The 13,729-nt window shown below is 34.7% G+C and overlaps 1 pseudogene; it reads left to right on the top strand.

The window, feature by feature from the left end:
• Positions 1-3,753: 3,753 nt before the first annotated feature.
• On the top strand, positions 3,754-4,163 carry LOC122750356 (annotated as a pseudogene).
• The last annotated feature ends 9,566 nt before the right edge of the window (positions 4,164-13,729 follow it).

Here is a 13,729-nt window from a genome sequence, read left to right on the forward strand (position 1 = left end):
AAAAAACACTTTACCAAGTTCCATAATATCATTAGAAAGATAATTTTTGTCACATTCTGAAACTGTTTCCTATTATTGAGATTTCATCTATATCTTAAGACATGCATGTCAGTATGGGGCAAGAGGATATAAAAGTATAACATATAAAAACGAAATCTTAAGAACAGTAGAAAAGTATTTCTGGTTGTTCCTTTTGAGTGATCAGATTTGCATGTCATGGCATTTCATTCAGTTACCATTAGAAAGGCAATTTTATTTGATTAATAGGAACAATTATCTTGTGAAGACCATGCTACTGATATAGCCTCACACTTTTGTTGAACATGTGAAAATTTGAAAATTGATAAGGATTCAATTAATTATTTCCTATATCATGGATCTGATTTGCTCCAATGATTTTCTATGTTCAGGCAAAGATTGTAAAAGTCAGGGAAGCACTACCTCCCTGCTATATCTAGATGTGTACTAGTACCATGTCTATATTCCTTGGACAGGAAGAAAACAGAATCTGGAAATAGAGCAATTGCAGAGATTTGAGCTAATAAACAAATGAGCTCCTCTATTTTCCATTTAATAACTTACCAGTATCTTATTTCATCCTAATATCTAATCTGAACTGAGAAAGGGCTGGCATTAGGGACAATTCTTACATTTGGCTAATTATGGCAGGTTGGGTTGAGAAAAGATGGCAACCCAGCTCATGACCAGGTTGAGTTGAGGGAAGAACCCTACAAATATGGGAAGACTGTGGGATAAATGTGGATGATTTGGCATAGTATGCATCCTAGTTGTGGAATCCTTTCTATGAGACAGGGAACAGCCCTCCCTCCCTCCCTCTTGGCAGCAGGATTAGCCTAGTGGATGATGGAGAAGGCTGATGAGGAGGGTAAATAAAGCACCAAATCTAATATTCCCTGGTTATTGGTGAGTGCTCTGAATGAAATGAATTACTATCATAATAAGACTGAAAATATACAAGGCCATCCCATTCAGCACCAAGAGCCAGAACCCTTGGCTTTTAGGGTCTGCAAGTGAAAACCAAGGGACAGCTTAGTGGAGCTGATCTACAATCAAATGGAGGGATATCTCTTGATGGGAGAAGATACTGACTAGCCCCAGCTAGGAAACCACCCTATAGTCTCTGAACAGAGGAAAAGGTTCCTGCTAAGATGATAGCTGTGAGACTTAAGAAGGAGAGTAGACATAGGATAGAGATTTGGGAACTCCTACTTGTGGTAAGAAAGGTTTAACCTATCACTGCGTTCAGGAAGAAGACTGTGATTCTTTGATCTGATGGAGCAGGGGCCAGGCAGACCTTCTCCACCAAGTAATTAATGAGGTTACTGGAGAAGTCCAAATAGAAATACGCTGAATCCCTGGAGCAATGACTCATGAGGGCATGGTCTAATGGAATCAGTGCTGAGCCACTCTCCATAGCTGTTTTCCATAGGTTTAGGTGAGCTTTCTGAGAATTTACTTTTACAGAGTAAATGAAATTTATTAGAGCCTCCAGGTAGAAAGTACCTTTTTTCCCTTTTCAGGTGGCTGAGAGACAGGGAGTTATTTATCCCTGATCCTATAAAGATGAATTTCTGGTGCAACAAACTATCCATCAGTATCTGCAAGGGAAAAGATAAAGTTCTTAAGGGAAATGGAATTGATGGATTTGGAATTTTGAAACATCCTCTCCCATCATGTCCTTCTATAGTATTTACCCCAGCCTAAGGGATAATTAGATTCTTCTGGAAGTAGACCCACTTCAATGGTTTCAGAGTTTAGCTATAGGTGTCTCCAGCTATACAACTGTACAGATGTGGACTGGTTAATTGGTGACATTTGAGTAGGTGGTTGGAATAGTAATACCACCACTAGATTGGTATCCAAAAAGAGATAATAAAAAAGTTGAATTTGAAATTGAGGAGATGACCATCAATTGGGGAATTGCTGAATAAATTGTGGAATGAGATTATGATGGAACACTATTGTGCTATAAGAAATGATGAGCAGGATGCTATCAGAAAAATCTAGAAAGACATACATGATCTGATGCAAAGTGAAATGTACTGTATACAAAATAACAGCAAATATTCTGTGATACAATCCATCTCCAGAGAGAGAACTGATGGTGTCTGAATATAGATGGAAGCATAATTTTTTAGTTCCTTATTCTAAAGATTTTTTGTCTCTTTTCTTTCACAACCTGACTAATGTGGAAATGTTTTGCATGACATGTGTAACTAATATTGAATTGCTTGATTTCTTAAGGGGGGATGGGGAGGGAGGGAGGAAGCAAATTTGGAACACAAAGTTTTAAAAATTGATGTTAAAATTTGTTTTTATATGTAATTTGGGAAAAAATTAAAAAAAAAAAAACAAACACATATGGTGACATCCTTGCATCTCTCCACTATGCTACCAACAATCCAGTTATCATCCTTATTTCCTTTATTTATTTATTTATTTATTTTTTTGGTGGGGCAATGGGGGTTAAGTGACTTGCCCAGGGTCACGCAGCTAGTAAGTTTCAAATGTCTGAGGCTGAATTTGAACTCAGGTACTCCTGAATCCAGGGCCAGTACTTTATCCACTGCGCCACCTAGCCACCCACATTTTATTTCCTTTATTTCAACATTAACCTTGGACTCTGTATTTGGGTCCCTAGGATGTCATCGATGAGGGCAGGGATTATTTTATATTTGTATCTTAGAGTTAAACACAGTGTCTGACACATAGAAGAGCTTAATAAATCTGCATCTTTCTGTCTATCTAAGGTAGAAATAAAAAAAAATTCTTCATTAGGTTCTAAAACCTTAGTCATCACCATTGTACAAAGGTCTCTAAAAGAGATTCTAGTGATGTTCAAACTGGTTTTTTTGGCCACCAGAATTGAGTACTGGGTTCACTAGCTCTCCAGTCAGGTTTATTTTCATTTTAGCAGCCTGTGAATAATCAGTAAAATCTCTGAGGGAGTCAAACTCCTCTGACTGAATGACTAAGACATTTCCTCAGAAATAGCCAATGGATTATGAAGCAATCTGTCATCTGTGTGTTAAAGCTGAACAGGGAAAGATAGCCAGCTGCACCAATTTTCTAAGAAATCCATACATATGAATGGGAGACAGGAAAAGAGAGAAAGGAGGTGTTCGTGTGAGAGAGAGAGAGGGAGAGGGAGAGAGAGGGGGGGAGAGAGGGAGGGAGAGGGAGAGAGAGATTAGAATCAGTCAATATGGGATAATAAAAGTCAAATATGTATTATGTTATCAGTACTGTCTAGCAGTCCTAGATAATAGACTAGAAAACATTGTTTCCAAAGCCATCTAAACACCTTCAAACAGACAGTGTAGTATCAGTGAGATAATAGTCTTCCAGCCCAATTCAAGATGTATAGATTAATGAAATTTTTAAAAGATAATGAGATTAAAAGTTGGATTTGTATCACATCGAGACCTGGAAAAAAAGTTTTAGTCAAATGAAATAGAGATTAATGGGATTATGCATCTTTTCACTCTTTGAATAAATGATGGAAAATAGAGGGAACTTCCTTGATAGAAAGGAGTAGAAAGCATATTTAAGTGCTTGGTGTTTGGGGAATAGGCTGAATTGAAATTAATAGGTTGCTAAAATTACTATGATTAAATAGGTCTGATGGAAATGTGAAAAAATCACTAGTAAAATACTGGAAGAAAAACAAAATAAATTATAAACATTAGTGAAATAAAAGTCAAGATAAAAAGTTAAAGCTGAGCTCTCTCTTCACCGGCACCATGCCTGCCCTCAGACCGCTCGTGAAGCCCAAAATCGTCAAGAAAAGGACCAAGAAGTTCATTCATCACCAGTCAGACCGATATGTCAAGATCAAGAGAAACTGGCGTAAACCAAGAGGCATTGACAACAGAGTGCGAAGATGATTCAAGGGCCAAATCTTGATGCCCAATATTGATTATGGAAACAATAAGAAGACAAAACACATGTTACCTAGTGGATTCAGGAAGTTTCTGGTGCACAACGTCAAAGAGCTGCTGATGTGCAACAAATCTTACTGTGCTGAAATTGCTCACAATGTTTTCTCGAAGAATCAGAAAGTCATAGTTGAGAGAGCAGCTCAACTAGCCATCAAGATTACCAATCCAGACGCTAGACTGAGGAGTGAAGAAAATGAGTAAAAATTTGCACATTTTTATTTATGTTAAATAAACCACCAATGACAAAAAAAAAAAGTTAAAGCCATGCCAACTAGTTCCAGTTACTCCAAAAATGCCCCTGTGGGAATAAATATATGTATGTATGGGGATATATGTATGTAAAAAATATCATGGACCAGCATTTAGCATATTCATGATAGATATTGTCATTAGGTCTAATTTTCTGAGAGAGGGAGACCACTAGTTATAGACCATAGGACCCCAGATGTAGAACTTGAAGTCCAATGAAGGAAGGAAGGAAGGAAGGAAGGAAAAGAATAGAGAAAAGAAAGGATAGAAAAGGAAACAAAATGATAGAAAAAGGAGGGGGAAAAGGAAAGAATGAAAGAAGGGGAAGGAAGGGAAGAAAGGAAAGAAGAAAGGAAGGAGGAAAAAAGAAAAAGAAAGAAATGAGGGAAGAATGAAAAGAAGGAGGAAAGAAAGGGAAGGCAGGAGCAAAAGGGGGAAAAGAAAGATGTTAAAACTGATATTGGTAGGCGTGTTTTTTGACATTTTTACTTTAGTTTCAACCCATGAAAATAAGACGATAAGAAGATCTCTTTAAAATAAATGATACAGTTCTGAAAGAAAAAGACTCAAGAGTAGAAAAGCTTATGCTAAATGGGATCCCAGATAAAATTCTTCTGGGAAAAAGAAGGGAGGGAATTATTTGAGCTATAATTTGGCTAGGTGTAAAGTTGGAGTTCTTGTGAATGGTGAAAGTAGTGAGTCAAAATAAATATTCAGCTGCAGAGCAAAAATTACATGTGAGAAAGCAATCATGGTTAAGTGGAGCATTGAATTAACTACACAACACACTGAATAGAACTCAGAGATTAAATAAATCGTGTAAGTAGAATTGGAAGTGGGCTTAGAAATATGGTAAATGAAGGAGAATTTTCCTTAAGTCCCCCTCAAAACCACATAATATTTGCAAGCCAAGTACAGGGAATTTTCAACTTTTCATTTATCACCTTAAAGCTTAGATACTTTAAAATGTATAAGACAGGATCTTTAAAGTGTTTGTTTTTGCTATAATAACCTCACAGATAAAATAATCTATACTTTACTGAAGAATCAATCAATAAATATTTATAAACTGTTTACTTTGTGCTAGGTGCTACACTGGATGCTTTTACATTTTTATTTATTTGAAGAAACATAAATAAAAGTTAATTTGCCTGGGGAAGAATATTTATTTTAGAACACAGTCTCACAGAGCAGTCAATATTAGCCAAAGATCAAAAAGGAAACATCAATGAATCAAATTCTTATGCTTTTCATGTAGTTTTTTTTACTCAAGACATGGAATTATAGCAGCACTATATGTGTCTTCTTATCTTAGTGCTTTAAAAGATCCACAGTTTGCTTAGGGTGAGACTTCTTTCCACTAGCACAGATTGCTTCCCCTCTGAATTTTGGCAGATAGTCTTCATAAATTACTGTTACCAATAGCAATCATCACCTGGTTCTCAGAGGTCTAATGATGGACTTCTCAAACTTAAATCTGGTCCTCAGGGAACAGACACACTTGATCCATTCTCAAAATCCTTCCATTTTGATAGGGCCTCCCAAAGATCATGCCCTGCGAGCATAGCCCTCAAGAACTCAAGATTATCACCATGCCACAAAGAGGATTTTACTAGATGAGGATAGAAATAGAAACCATTATTGGACTGATTATTATGGGTAAGAGGAAAAACATAAAATTTAAATTTGAGATAAAAATATGGATGTAACTACCATTTTAAATTCTAATTCCTCATAAGTCTACTTGAGAAATTGACCTTTGGCCTTATTATGGGCACATTTGGACTTGCAATTCCTTTGAGGCTTTAATGGAAGTTTGATCTGTTGATGAATGCAAAATTAAGACTCCGCTGATGTGTTATTGGATGGCAGCATTTTAATTTATCCCTAAAATATATAAATGTTACATGCTGTGACTATTCCAGTAGGAGTAATTGGTTCTAATTAAAATAATGAGATAATCCAAATAATGATACATTCACTACAAATGCAAAGTGATAACTAATTTGTAATTCTGATATCATTTTAATACTTCTAATACTGTTTTCCTAATTATAATTATCCTCCTAGCTAATAAACATTAAATTTTTGCCATTTGCATTGCATGCTGGGAAAATTGCTTTACAGGAAAGCTGAGATGAAAAACCTTTACCCTAAATCTGACAAAGGGATAGTTTATACAGCAAAATAGAAAGAGATTTACAAAATGACACAGGCTTATTATGCATAAAAATCTGTTTTATTTGCCTGAATATTCCTAAGCAGTCATCCTAATACTCTTTTAATTAAACAGTTCTTTAGTATGTTGATTTTTGTTTTTTACCTTGACATCAGAGTCACTTGGAGGTCCCTTTCTAGTTGTACTTCATAGTAGCATGGTCTACATTGTTGGCCTCAATTGGTCTTCTTTGAAAAGAACTTTCCTTGTTAACCTTTCATAGCATTTTAAATTCATTTAAGTGCTCTTAGGTGCATGTGAATATCATCAGAGTACTTTTAAGGATTGTGGGGGATCTGGAATTCTCATTTAAAACTTCAGACAACTAACAAGTATGTGAGTCACATGCCATATTAAATTAAATGGTAGAAAGAGAAACATGGGTAGAGAAATGTGAGTAGAGAACATTCTATATTTGAGGTAATTCTCAAGAATTGATTCATTTTTGCAAGTAGTCAGTGAGATTTCAAGATGAATCCCTATGCTGGCAAAATAATAACTTTCCATTTTGCCTCCTCTACCCATGGAATACAGGGATGTTTTGGGATTTTGGATTGAGACATTCATATTCATGAAAAATCAAACAAGTTTATTTTCAGTTTACTTCAAATAACCTATAATGTTTCTCAGTGTGGTTATTTACAAGTACAGATCAACATACATTAATATAATTTTTATTTTAAAATAAAAGTATTTTATTATTTTCAAGTTACATGTAAGGATAGTTTTCAATATTTGTTTTCAAAGGATTTCTAGTTCCAAAGTTTTTTTCTCCCACCCTCTGTTCCCTCTCTCCTCCGCAAAACAGAAACCAATCTGATATAGTTTATATATGTACAATGTACAATCACATTAAACATATTTCTGCATTAGTCATATTGTGAAAGAAGACTCAGAGCACAAGGTAAAAACCTCACAAAAGGAGGGGAAAATGGCACAAAAGTAGAAACAGTATAGTTCAATCTGTACTCATTATCCACAATTCTTTTTTCTGAATTTTGAGAACATTTTCTATCACGAATACTTTGAAACTGTTTTGGATCATTGCACTTCTGAGAAAAGCTAAGTATATCACCATTGTTTATCTCACAATGTTGCTGTCACCATGTACAATGTTCTCCTGGTTCTGCTCATCTCACTCAGCATCAGTTCATGTAAGTCCTTCCAGGTTTCTCTGAACTCCTGCTCATCATTTCTTACAGCACAATAGTATTCCATTACATTTATATACCACAACTTGTTTAGCCATTCCCCAATTGATTGATGGGTATTCCCTAGATTTCCAATTCTTTGCCACCACAAAGAGAGCTGCTATAAATATTTTTGTACACGTGGGTCCTTTGTCCTCCTTTATGATACCTAGCAGTGGTACCCCTGGGTCAGAGGGTATGAACAATCCCATAGCCCTTTGGGCATAGTTCCAAATTGCTCTCTCAAATGGCTGGATCAGTTCACAGTTCCATCAACAATGCATTAGTGTTCCGATTTTTCCATAGCTTCTCCAACATTTATGATTTTCCTTTTTTGTCATACTAGCCAATCTGATAGGTGTCAGGTGGTACCTCAGAATTGTTTTAATTTGCATTTCTCTAATAGTGATTAAGGGAATTTTTTCATGTGGCAATAGATAACTTTGATTTCTTCATCAGAAAACTGCTTGTTCATATCTTTTGACCATTTTTCAATTGGGGAATGACTTACATTCTTATAAATTTGATTTAATTCCCTACATATTTTCAAAATGATGCCTTTATCAGACTTACTGGCTGTAAAAATTGTTTCCCAGCTTTCTGCCTTTGTTCTAATTTTGAGTGTATTGCGTCTGTTTGTAAAAAACCTTTTTAATTTAATTTAATCAAAGTCATCCATCTTGCATTTCATAATATTCTCTATCCCTTGTTTGGACATAAATTGTTTTCCTCTCCATTTTGTCTAAATTCTGTCCCCATTTTGACCTTATTTTTGCAAATGGTGTAAGATGTTGGTTTGTGCCTAGTTTCTGCCACACTATCTTTGTTTTACCAGCAGTTTTGCTTTTGTTTTTGTCAAATACCAAGTTCCTATCTCAGAATATGGAGTCAAACAGTAGATCACTATAGTCATTTATTACTGTGTCTCTTGTGCCTAAACTATTCCATTTATTCATCACACTATTTCTTAGCCAGTACTAAATAGTTTTGATGACTGCTGCTTTAAAGTATAGCTTCAAATTTGGTACAGCTAGCCCACCTTCCCGTGAATTTTTTTTTCATTAGTTCCCTTGATATTCTTGAGTTTTTATTATTCCAGATGAATTTTGTTATTATTTTTTCTACCTCTATAAAATAATTTTTAGGTGCTCTGATTGTTATGGCATTGAATAAGTATATTAATTTAGGTAAAATTGTCATTTTTATTACATTAGCTCAGCCTATTTATAAACAATTGATACTTTCACAATTATTTAGAACTGATTTTATTTGTGTGAAAAGTGTTTTGTTATTGTGTTCATAGAGTTCCTGGATTTCTTTTGGCAGGTAGACTCCCAAGTATTTTATATTGTCTACTGTTATTTTAAATGGAATTTCTCTTTCTGTCTCTTGCTGTTGAGCTTTGTTGGTCATGTATACAAATGCTGATGATTTATGTAGTTTTATTTTATATCCTGCAACTTTGCTAAAGTTGTTAATTGTTTCAAATAGTTTTTTAGTTGATTCTTTAGGATTCTCTAAGTATATCATCATATCATCTGCAAAGAGTGAAAGTTTTGTTTTCTCTGCAAAGAGTGAAAGTTTTGTTTTCTCTTTGCCTTTTCTAATTCCTTTAATTCCTTTTTCTTCTTTTATTGCTAGAGCTAAAATTTCTATTACAATATTAAATAATAGAGGTGATAATGGACATCCCTGTTTCACCCCTGATCTTACTGGGAATGCCTCTAACTTATCCCCATTACATAAAATGTTTGTTGATGGTTTTAGGTAGATACTGCTTATTATTTTAAGAAAAGTTCCACCTATTTCTATGCCCTCTAGTGTTTTGAATAGGTGTAAGTGTTATATTTTGTCAAACACTTTCTCTGCATCCATTAAGATAATCATATGATTTCGGTTACTTTTGTTATACATGTGGTTGATTATGTAGATAGTTTTCCTGATGTTGAACCAGCCTTGAATTTCTGGTATAAAGCCCACCTGGTCATAGTGTTTATCCTGATGATCACTTGCTGTAATATCCTTGCTAATATTTTATTTAAGATTTTTGCTTCGATATTCATTAGGAAAACTGGTCTGTAATTTTCATTCTCTGTTTTGGTTCTGCCTGGTTTTGGTATCAACACCATATATGTGTCATAAAAGGAATTTGGTAGAACTCCTTCACCTATTTTCCCAAATAATTTGTATAGTATTGGAATTAATTGTTCTATAAAGGTTTGGTAGAATTCACTTGTAAACCCATCTGGCCCTGGGTTTTCACTGACAATTTTATCCTCTGATTCTAAAATATCAGGGTTGTCCTCCTTGATAATTTCCTGAAATATGGTTTCTAGGCTCTTTTTCTGATCATGGCTTTCAGGGAATCCAATAATTCTCAGATTATCTCTCCTGGATCTATTTTCCAGGTCACTTGTCTTTCCAATGAGGTATTTCACATTTTTTTTCTATTTTTTCAGTATTTTGATTCTGCTTGACAGATTCTTGGTGTCTCATGGAGTCATTAACTTCCATCCGCCCAATTTTAATTTTTAAGGCATTATTTTTGTAAGTAAGATTTTACAGCTCCTTTTCCATTTGGCCAATTTTTTTCTCCCATTTGGCCAAGTATTTTTAAGGAATTGTTTTCTTCAGTCAATTTTTGTACTTCTTTTTCCAGAGTAACTATCATTTCTCTCATTTCTTTTTTCCATTTTGTCTTCTACCTCTCTCACTGGGTTTTTCATAGACTTTTTGAGGTCTTCAAAGAAGGCCTTTTGTCTTGAAATAAGATCATCTTCCCACTTGAGTTTTCACTTGTGGGCATTTTAATAAACTCATCTGAGTTTGAGTTTTAGTCTTCTCTTTCACCACAGAAGCTTTCAATGGTAAAGGTCCTTTTTTTGTTTCTTAATCATATTGTAACCTATTTTTAAACTTATAAAGAAGAAGTTGTCTCTTGGGGCACAGGGGTCACTGTTGCAAGCTTCTTACTGCTCTCAGTTTCTCCACTCTCAGCTGCCCCAATCTCAGCAGTATCAAGCTGCAGCTGTATCCAGCTGCCAGTAAATCAGCTGAGCCACCCTCCCCTTTTACCTAGGTGAGACAGACCTTTCCTAAAGTCTTCTAAATTATCTCAAGTAGGAGAATTGTGGCTTTCTGTAGTTCCAGAATCTGTTTAGAGGCTTTATTTAATGTTGTTTTTGAGGGAAACACAGGAAAGCTCAGGAGGCTTCCTGGCTTCTCTCTGCCATCTTCACATTAGTATATTCTAAACCTATATGATTCTTGTCTATGATTTTTAATAAAATATGTATAGTGAACCTACCCCAAACATGGGATCCTTTCCTGTAGTAACTTCATTATTTCATGGATACCAGTGATTCTTTAATATTGTCTACCTATTACCCTAACTTTCTCTACATAGATGATCTACCTGCTTATCCCAGCTTTACATTTCTTGACCTTGGGGTAATTCAGACATGTGAAACATGATTGTGATTCAAGACACTCTCAGATGCTGCCAGAACCATATCATAATTAGAAAATACTAATTGAAAAATTTTTAACAAAAAATATATTAAAATAGATAATATTAATTTGTGATTTTATAAATCAATATGTGCTCCAACAAGAATCCTTATGTATGGCTTAATGGCTTCCCCTTCCTATTTCAATTTGACACCAGTAGTATACCAATATTTCAAATCTAGAACTGGACTTGAAACATCATGTAACCTTAATGAGATTCATAGATCTACTATTTAGTAATATATAATCTTTGGCAAATCTCTTGGAGGCTTAGCTTCATCTATAAAATAAAAGAGTTAGAATGGATGATCTTCAGATATTTTTCCAATTCTAAATATTCCAATTCTATATATTTTATACTACTTATAATTGAAATTGCCATGCAGTTTCCTAAATGAGAGTGGCCTAATCTTGTCTAGTTCAACTCTGGACCTAGTTCAGTGTTCCATGGTAGAACTTGTCTAACCCACACATACATATTCATATATGTATGTGCATATATGCATATGGGTGCATTATGTATATATGTTGTGTTGAAAAAATAGTATATTGAAAAATATTGTTCAACTACTCCCATTTGACCCTTACCCTGTTATTGATTTCTTACCCAGAGGAATTTCTTACATACACACTCCTTAACTCTAAGAATTAGTATCAAAGGATCACTATCTTTTAAAAATATTTTTGCTAGGTTTAAGCTTCCAGTTAGAAATAGTACTTTTGGGGCAGCTAGGTGGCACAGTGGATAGAGCACTGGCCCTGGATTCAGGAGGACCTGAGTTCAAATCCGGCCTCAGACACTTAACACTTACTAGCTGTGTGACCCTGGTCAAGTCACTTAACCCCAATTGCCTCACTAAAAAAAAAAAAAAAAAAGAAATAGCACTTTTGACAAAGAACCTCACTGTTAGATCTATCTCTATATCTTCTCTCTGGATCTTTTCAGTTCAATTGGCTACTCCCCATTGTATTTCCAATAAGCATACTCCAACTAGAAAATCCTGCTGGTTGGCAATTTTTATACAGACGATGTAAACATTTAAAACAAAGAAAAGTGAAAAGACCTTGCTCATGTCCAGAAGAAAAAGATTCTGGATTCTGCAAAAGAACTCAAAGGGAGAAAGGAGATACATGATTATTACCTCAGGTACTGTAGGGGTGGTAGGTTTCCAGGAACAGAGATAGCTTCTGTCTTGATATATCTAATCAGTCTAAGCAGCTTCATTTCTAGATGTCTGGATTCTTTCTTTGAGGGGCTCACATCTACCTGTGCTTTTACTTTCCCAGCTCCTCATGGCTTCCTTCAGTTTCCCATTCTCCAGCTTCATGAATCTTCAACTCAGTTTCCTGAATTCAGTTAAGTGACTTTTAGAGGTCACCCTGAAGCACTTCTTACCATTCCTAATCCTATAATTTTTCTTCCTTTCTGATTTATGTAAGTGACAAATTTATACTTCATAAAGGGATCATCTGGTTAGGGCTGCAGTTTTCATAGTTATTGGAATACCTCTATGTGATCCCCTTTTCTATAATTAGGTCCCAGGTTTTTAAGAACTTCTTCATTATACAAACAACAAATACACACAAACACATGCAAACACATATATACTTATGAATTAACACAAATTACCCAAAAAAACTACCTGAATGTCACAATTTGGATAATATATGTTCTCTTTCCAACTTTTCCTTGTCAATTAAAATATAGTCAAATTTATTTTTGTGACATTGTCTAGTGCTTGCCACAGAGAGCACTGTTCCACTCTATTCTTTAAAAAGACACTATGATAGGTCAATGTAAGACTTCTGATTAGTTAAAATGCTTTGGATTATTTAATTTCTTGATTTTGAATAAATTCTCCAACATTTTTTGCTTTCCTAATTTGTGTCCCCCTTTGTATTACATTTACCTGTTCTCTTAGTTTGATGAATATAGTTATTTTCTTTACAAAATTGCTTTTTCTCATTCATTCTTTACAATACAATGTTAGCATACAAGATGTGATTATCTCCATGGTATTTTATTTCTGTCATGAGCAGCACTGCAAGAATAGATAACCAAATAGATGACTAGATAAAATGGTGTTTTTATTACTTTTGACTACATTAATTCTATCAACAACTTACTTGACTCTCTGAGAACTCTTGAACCATCCTTCAATGTAATAGTAACATCTTTGTGTTCTGGTTTCACATACAGGAGGAATTTGAACGTGGATGAAGTTCAGGTAGTTTATCAAGTTAAATGTCTTATATTAAGTGTACTAAAGTTAACTTTCTGTTGTAGTGAAAATGGCCCAATACATGCCATTCCATTACATTTATCCATGACTTTACATAAGTGGTCACTTATGTCTGAAATGAACCTCTTCCTCACTTTTACCTTGTACAACCCCTACCTTACTTAAAAGCATATTTTAGTTGCCACTTATATAAAGTCATTCCTGATCTTGCCACTTGTTCAGATTCTTTGCCTTGAAGTCACTTTGCATTTGTTTTATAATCACAGAATCACATAATCTCATAGTTGGAAGGTGCCACTAAGACCATTTAATTCAATATGTGTTTGAAAATAATTATCCCCTACAATAATCCCAACT

This window comes from Dromiciops gliroides, chromosome 3 (genome assembly GCF_019393635.1).
Source record: "Dromiciops gliroides isolate mDroGli1 chromosome 3, mDroGli1.pri, whole genome shotgun sequence".
In the NCBI taxonomy this organism is placed as follows: domain Eukaryota; kingdom Metazoa; phylum Chordata; class Mammalia; order Microbiotheria; family Microbiotheriidae; genus Dromiciops; species Dromiciops gliroides.